General features: G+C 46.4%; 1 long non-coding RNA gene across 1 annotated transcript; it reads left to right on the forward strand.

The window, feature by feature from the left end:
* The first annotated feature begins 1,464 nt into the window (after positions 1-1,464).
* Positions 1,465-7,873, forward strand: LOC139817754 (uncharacterized). Its single transcript, XR_011733307.1, has 2 exons — positions 1,465-2,120; positions 7,701-7,873. It is a non-coding gene; the product is annotated as an uncharacterized lncRNA (long non-coding RNA).
* The last annotated feature ends 216 nt before the right edge of the window (positions 7,874-8,089 follow it).

Genomic DNA, 8,089 nt, shown 5'->3' on the forward strand with positions numbered 1-8,089 from the left:
GCCCGGGTTGGTGCCGGTTTTCAAGCTGCTCACAAACTCCTCTCCAGCACCCGAGGACGTATCGCCGTTTTCCAAACATGCCTGCCTAATGTCGGTCCAGAGGCCCTGCAGCCGAGAGAAGATCCCAGTACTAGAGTGAACAAAGACGTGCGCATCTTAATCCCACAACGAATTTCTACAAGAGATTCGCTCTGGATTGCAGCGGACAACAGATTGCGATTGATCTGTTCTTACTGAACAGTCAATAGTAATCAGCGATCTGACAATTTTATGTAAGTAAATCTATCTTCTTAACTTAATATAATTATAATACAATGATTATTTTATACTAAAACTGAATTTGCAATTAATTTTTATAATTGTAATTTTTTAGAAAGATTACTTCATTGTTATTTGACGAGAAGAATTGGCTTTGAAGCGGTGATGTGGCTTCGCGGTCTCAGCATCCACGTCTTCCACGGCAGCTTCTTCGATCGACTGATGTCCTCTGCTTGCCGAACATTAATTCAGACACCGGTTAATTTTACTGTTATATTAATTATGTATTAATATTATGTATTAAAATTAATATGTTATTAATTAATTTTAATGTTATTAATTACGTAATTAATTATGTAATTAAAATTAATATAACATATATAAATATAATTATAAGTAATTATATTAATAGGTTATATTACATTAATTTTTAATGTTACACATGTCTTGAAAATAAAAATTAATTTATAAAATAAAATTGTCTATTTAGCTTATTCTTTTATACTAACCCCGATATTACAGTATCCAGTTGATATCTTAAGATTTTCCGCGCCGCACAAGATACATTTCGTGAACCTCCACCTTGTATAGTTCACTTTGACAGCTATCATAACCGTTCACTACGTGTATACAGAGATGGTGGATCGCGATCTCAAAATTTCTGCGCGTTCCAAAAATCATCCAAAAAAAAGTGTTGCAACCTTTAAGTGAACGACTGTACACGCGTTAATAAAATATTGTGTTTTGCGTAAGTCAAGTAATCCGTAATGTCATTTATGTCTGTCGTGAGGTCATTTAAAATAGCGGTTAATACTAGTAGTTGTTCGTCTATTCCCTCTCGGTATATGAGCTGTTCCTCTAGTTTTCTCGTAACGTTAGCCATTAAATTTTCATTATATGAAAGTGTTTGTTCTAGTTTTTCCATATGACCTATGGTAGCATTAATGATTTTTAATTGATTTTTTGCTGCGTGCTGCAACGTTTGTTGTTGATTATTTAGTAATTGTATTTGTTCGTTTATTATTTTCGCGTCTTCAGCGTCCATAGTGCCAAATAATGTTTTACTTATTTGACCTACAGCGTCGATCAGGCCTCGTTTAATTACTGGTGATCGGTAAATGGTTCGTAGTTGCTCTAGGTTGCGTGTCGTTTTACTATTCTCTCGTTTAATGGTCTGGAGAGTGATTTGGCATGTGTTTTTGACGCTTCTGATGGCATGGTTGCAGATTTCTTCGATGCGCGCTAAATTTTCCTGGAATTGTTGATATCTTATGTTTAAGGCGGTTACGTCTATGCGTATTGCCATTTTCCATGTTGCCTTCGTTTGCTGTAGTTGTCCGATTTTCTCATAATATATGCCGGGTTCGGCAGTGAACGCTGTCATCTCGTACGGTGGCTGCTCCGATATCGTTTCCTTTGCGAGGTGTAGGATGATAGCTATAGCCTGTAATATGAATATGTTCCTGGAGGTGTTCTATTTATCTTTTATTTTATGCTGACTTTATCTGTCAGCAAGTGTCATTTCTTTTTTACGTAGCGCGTTTTTGCGTTAGTCTACTGCTATTCTTCGTGCAGTATCTAACGCTCCTATATTGTGAAGTTAAATTATAAGTGCTAAAATGAGGTGCTTCAGGTGCAATCGTTTCTTCGCACCGTCCACGTGCGATGCCTGTTTACGCACATATTGGTTGCGTGTGGCTCAGGCTCCCCGCGTCACTGAGGAGCCAGCGTCGCCAGATTCGCCGCCTCCGACTTACGAGGAGGCGGTTCAGGGGTACATGCTGATCTTTCCTTTACGGATAACCCTAGACGTGGCCACCGGGCGGAGGGAGGTCTCCCTCGTGCGGCGGAATAATTCTTAGGTAAGTACTGTTAACTTTCGTCTCTCTCTTTTTTTTTTTTTTGCTTATCCTGCTTTTGCTTTGCCGTGTGTGCTTTTATTCTTCGACTAGCGCTTTCAATCGGTTCGCGTGAACACGTAGCATCTTTCGCTTGATTTTAATTGTGTAGTTTACGTCGTTATGCTTTTCTAAGATAACATATGGTCCTACCCATTGCGAGTCGAGCTTCTTTGAGCGTCCTCGTCGTATTGTTTCATCGTAAAGTAGCACTTTATCGCCTACTTTAAAAGTTGCTTTATTGATCTTTTTATCGAAATGTAATTTCGATTTTGCTTTTTCATCTTTCGTATTTTCCCTCGCGACTTGATTCGTTGCGCGGATCCGTTCGCGTAGTTCTTTTGCGTAATCATCATACGAATATGTTAGTTTCGGCGGTTTTGTTAGGGCCGTTGGTAGGTCAGGTCGGTGCCCGTAAACTAATTCGAATGGCGTGAAACCGGTAGTAGAGTGTGGCGTAGTGTTATACGTAAACATCGCGTAAGGGAGCCATTCGTCCCAATCAGTTTGATCTTCGTTAATATAATGCCTCAAGTATTCGGCTAGAGTACGGTGCGATCTTTCCAGTGCCCCGTTACTCTCAGGGTGATACGCCGTTGTTTGTATCTTCTCAATTTTCAATAGTTTGCACGTGTTCTTGAATATTTCGCTTGTAAAGTTCGTGCCCTGATCTGTGAGAATCTTTTCTGGAATTCCGTGTTCTAACACGATTTTTGTTACGAATACTTTGGCGATGGTCCTGGCTTCTTGATTTTCGATCGGTATCGCCTTACTAAATTTCGTTAAATTATCCTGAAACGTCAGAATATATTTGTTTCCTTGATTTGTGACCGTAAGCAGACCGACGATGTCGAGGGCGCATTTTTCAAACGGTCGTTCCGGCGTGTCTGTGATTACCATTGGCATCTTCGTTTTTCTACTTAGCTTGTTTTTTTGGCAGTGTTCGCATCTGCCTATGTAATTTTCGACATCCCTCGTTATACCTTTCCAATTGTGTTGTAGTCGGATTCGGTCTAACGTTCGTACGACTCCTTGGTGCCCTCCGATAGGCGAGTCGTGATACTCATATAATATCTGTTTCTTTTCCTCCTCCGAGTATTCTTGAGGTGTATCTTCTTCTTCTTGCTGTGTCACATGCACAGCTGACGCTTCTGTTATCGGGTTTCTACTCAATGCGTCGGCGTTCAGGTTACTCTTGCCGGACTTGTGTATGATTTCATAATCGTACTCTTCTAATTTAAGCCTCCATCTAATTAGTCTTGAACCGGGGTCGGTGACATTGAACAGCCAGATCAATGGCTTATGATCAGTTATTATTTTAAATCTGACGCCATAAAGATAGGGTCGAAAATGCTTGACTGCCCATACGATGGCTAGCAGTTCTTTTTCCGTTGTGTTGTAATTCTGTTCCGCTTTACATAGTACTCGGCTGGCGTACGCTATCGGTCGGTCTTCGCCGACTGTTCCCTGTGATAGGACAGCTCCGATTGCGAAATCGGACGCGTCGGTCGTCACTATAAATTCTTTATTAAAGTCGGGATAATTCAACACTGGCGCGGTTGTTAATTTTTCCTTTAATAATTCAAACGCGTTCTGTTGCTCTACTGACCAAGTGAACTTTTCTCCTTTTCTGGTGAGCTTGGTCAGTGGCTTAGCTATCTTCGAAAAATTTTTTATGAATTTTCGATAGTACCCGGCTAGGCCTATAAATGACTGTATATCTTTCACTCTTTTAGGGGTCGGAAATTCTTTGACGGCTATTAATTTCGACGGATCCGGCGAGATCCCTTTTTCAGAAATCACGTGACCCAGATATACGACTTCTTTGCGTAGAAATGCACATTTGCTCGGTTTCAACTTTAAGTTGTATTTTCGAAGTCTGATTAGCACCGCGATTATTCGTTTGATATGTTCCATTAGTGTCGCTCCGTATATGACGATGTCGTCGATATAGGCGAAACATCTCAGCCCTAGTAGTCCGGCCAGCACCGCGTACATTAGTCGCTGGAATGCTGCCGGTGCGTTTTTCAAACCGAATGGCATGCGATTGAATTCAAAGTGCCCATCCGGGGTGGAGAAAGCTGTTTTACTTTTATGTTTTTTGTGCATAGGAATTTGGTGATACCCCGAGGCCAAATCTAGCACGGTGAAATATTTCGCGTTACCTAACTGGTCTAGTATATCAGTTATGTTCGGCATGGGGAAAGATTCTCCCAAGGTGAGATCGTTTAGTTTTCGAAAGTCGATAACCACGCGAAATTGCACTTTTCCGGATGCGTCCGGTTTTTTAAGAACGACTATTATCGGCGCGTTCCAATTACTCGTGCTTGGGCTGATTATGCCATCCTCGAGCATCTTTTCTATTTGTTTTTTCACCTCGGCCTTATGCTTCTCGGGTAACCGATAAGGTCTCACATTCACGGGCGCGCTACCCGGCCGAGTATTTATCTCGTGCTCTATTGCGGTAGTCGCGCTTAAATGGTCGCCGTCTATGTAGAATACGTCAAAGTAATCATCACATATTTGTTCTACGGCTGCTCGCTCTTCTGCATTTAAATGGTCGAGCTGTACTTGCTCGCGTACCTTCTTTTGTCGTTCGGCGACGGTCTCGCGCTCGTCGCTCGCGCGTAATGAGAGAACGTCCGCGGTGTCGGGCGGCGGCAAGTCTTCTAGGGTTACATACGGAGTGATTATCTCCACCGGCTTGTCCGTCACATTCAACACGCTAATCGGACACTTAAATTCGACGGGCTGCACTAGGCAATGCCCGATAAAAACTCCTGGGGCGGGTTCGCCGCTTCTCACTATGCCGACACGATTATGATCAGTGACGGCTTCCACGATTGTTTCGCTGTGAGGCGGAAGTCTTACCTTGCGGAAAGGTCGTAGCTTAAAAGAAGTCGAGCCGATTTTTAATCGTTTTTTCGAGTTTGAGATATCCGCTTTGTGCTTGGTGAGGAAATCGTTTCCTAAGATGCCTTGGTATTCGATTGGAAAGTCATCTTTCACCACATACATCGTATGGCGAATCTTTTTATCTCTGAGGTTCACAGTGGCGTTTATTTTCCCAATCGTATGAATTTGGTGTCCGGTTACGCCTACTAACGCTAACCGTTCTTCCTTTACCATTGTTTTTCCTTTTAAATTTCCTACTTTTATTAACGTGAGGGTTGCGCCTGAGTCTAGTAACAGGTCCATTTCCCCCTTCTCTGCCTCCTGCACGGGCAGTGTCACTAAGTCTAGCGGTCCTTCCTCATGCTTCTTACTTATCTGTGCAACTCGATAAGTCTCGGCGGCGCGCGCTTTGCTTCTCTTGGGCTTCTCATCCTCCTCGCTGCTGCTGGGGGAGGATGCCTCTTCGCTAGATTCCTGCGTCTTTGTCTTTCTGACAGTACTCACGGGCGTTTTCTTAACTGCTTCCGTTTTCGTTCGGCGCGGTCGCTCGGCTTTCGGTCGTCCGTTTAACGACCAGCACTCGTCGCGCTTGTGCCCTGCCTTCTTGCAATACGAGCACTCTATCGTGTTAATGCTAGACTTCTCGGCTTTCGGCAATGCATATCTGTTTGCGTGACGGCTCGTACGGCAATCTCGCGCGTAATGACCGTTTTTTCCGCACTTGTGGCATTCTACCGTTTTCCCTGCGGTTCGCGCATTTATCGCGGGATATTTATTCTTTGCCGTTGCCGGTGCGTTCCGCGGGGAGGGGCCTTTAACTCTCTCCTCCGCGCTGGCGCCTGTTATCGCTTCTTGCAGGCTCTGGTATCGCTGCGCTCTCACTAACAATTTTATGTCATCATGTAATCCAATTTGAAAATTATGCAGCGCTTGAATTTTGATATTATCTAGTATGGCCTTTTGCTGTTCTTGCGTATGACCTTTGCCCTCTTCCATTGCTTCGTAAAGCTCGCGGGCTAATTTCTCGACGCGCCTACCGAAGTCTTGCGCGCTCTCGCCTGGCTTTTGCGTTAACGAATTAAATTCGAGCTGCAGATGCGTCATGCAGCGTTTCCCTAGATATTCTGACTCGAGCTCGCGCTTCAATTGGTCAAAATCGCGTATGTCGCGTGTATCGAAGTCCGTCATTGCCTTCCCTTTAAATTTCGTGCACAGAATAGCTTCGAGTAGCATCGACTCGTAGGTCGGCTGGATATTCTTCATTGCATACGTGCTCGCGTTTACGAATTCACGGACACGTTCGCGCGACTCGCCGTTAATCTCGGGTATCATTGCTCGTGCCTCTTTAAGGCTGAGGTACCCGTTAACTAGACCCGGTTGATTCCGGACGTCGCTATGCGTTCGTCCATATGTGACATCTAAAGGGCCCTGACTACGTACGCGGCGGTCTCGCGTGTCGGGATCAAGTGATAGCCGCTCCTGTCGACTATAAGATTCGCGCGTGGCGGATTCCATCCTGCCTACGCGGCCCTGTAACTCGCGAAAAGCGCGAAGAAGTTCGGCCGATCGGTCGAATTCCGCAGCCTCGACGCGGTCCATGCGTTCTTGCATGTCGCGCATTAAATTTACTAAATCGGTTATCACTGCGTCCGGGGCTCTCAGTTCTCGTTGCGTCGGCTCCGGGACTCGATTTTGCTCGTGTGTCGCCGGTCGCCTGACGAGTGGCCTATTTTGCGCCATTTCGGCGTCGCCTTGTTCGGTCACCCTGGCTGGGTCCGTATTTTCCTCGCGGTTCTCTCGGGTAGGAGTCGCGTTTCCTGTATGACTCATCCCGGCCTCCGCGGAATTCTCGTCGGGAACGAATATACTGCTGTCGTACGACGTGAGAGAAAATTCGCCTCGTTGTGACGCGCGGCTTGGCGCGTCGTCGGAGACGTCTGTGAGTGAGTCTGTCTGGTCGTTATCGCGATTTGCGTGTTCGCCTACTACACTCGCGTCTACCTCGTCGAACGGAAATTCGCGTTCTACAATGACGTTCGGAGATAGCACGGGCGCTTCTCCTTCGGCAAAACGTGACTCTAAATTCAAGCGGACTTGGTCTAGTCCGTCGGCGGGCCGGTCTGACCCTTCGCTTTCGGCGGGCCGGTTTAACCCTTCGCTTTCGGCGGGCCGGTTTAACCCTTCGCCTGCGGATCGCGTCGCGCGCACGGGATTCTCGAGGTTACGCGCGGCGCGTTGCGCGGACTTGCTATGTATAAATGATGCTTGCGGGACGGGCGGCTGTCGGTTCGGGTCGTCCGACATTTACTTAACGCTCGCGGTTACATAAATTTTCGCACTTACAATATCGCCGCGAATCGCATGTTGCTGCTTGGCTGCTTCGCCTTGCTCCGCCTGATCGGTCCGTCGGGCCGCTTCGCTGCTTGGCTGCGTCCCTGCGTGATCGCTGCGTCCCTGCCGCGCTGCTACGCTGCTTCGCTGTGTCTCTGCGTCGCTCGGAGTCAGTGATTCCGTGCGGTAGGTCGTGGCCGTCTCAGGTGTCACTTCTGCACTCGCGGCTGCTACCGTCTTTTCGCTCGGGTCTCGGCTGGCTTTTCCTCTCCGGGATATGTTGCCACCGATTGTTAATCGAACTCGTTCTTGTTTCAGATGCGTGGTTCTTCGGCAGTCCGGTCCTTCCTGGCGAATCGATGGAGCAGATCCCACCGCTGCCACCAATTTGTTAGCCGTTTTGTCGGCTAAAAGGGATCGGGCTCCGTTCGCGATATGAAGGATGAAGGAAGGCGTTATATTGAACCACTTTAATAAATTGAGTTGCCTTACACGAGTGTCCTTATTACAAGTTCCACTTCGCGTTTCGTTTATAGATAACTCGCAGGTGACTCGACGCGACAGCTTGATGGTTTCAGACCGACTGCCTGATTGTTCGATTCGGCGGTCTTACATCGGTTTCCGGTTGCTACCTCGGGGTCGCCCGCGGTAGCATTAACCTCTATGGTCAGCGCTCGGCGCTGACCTTCGCGTCAGCGATATTGGTC

The sequence above is a fragment of the Temnothorax longispinosus genome, chromosome 8, assembly GCF_030848805.1.
Source record: "Temnothorax longispinosus isolate EJ_2023e chromosome 8, Tlon_JGU_v1, whole genome shotgun sequence".
NCBI lineage: Eukaryota > Metazoa > Arthropoda > Insecta > Hymenoptera > Formicidae > Temnothorax > Temnothorax longispinosus.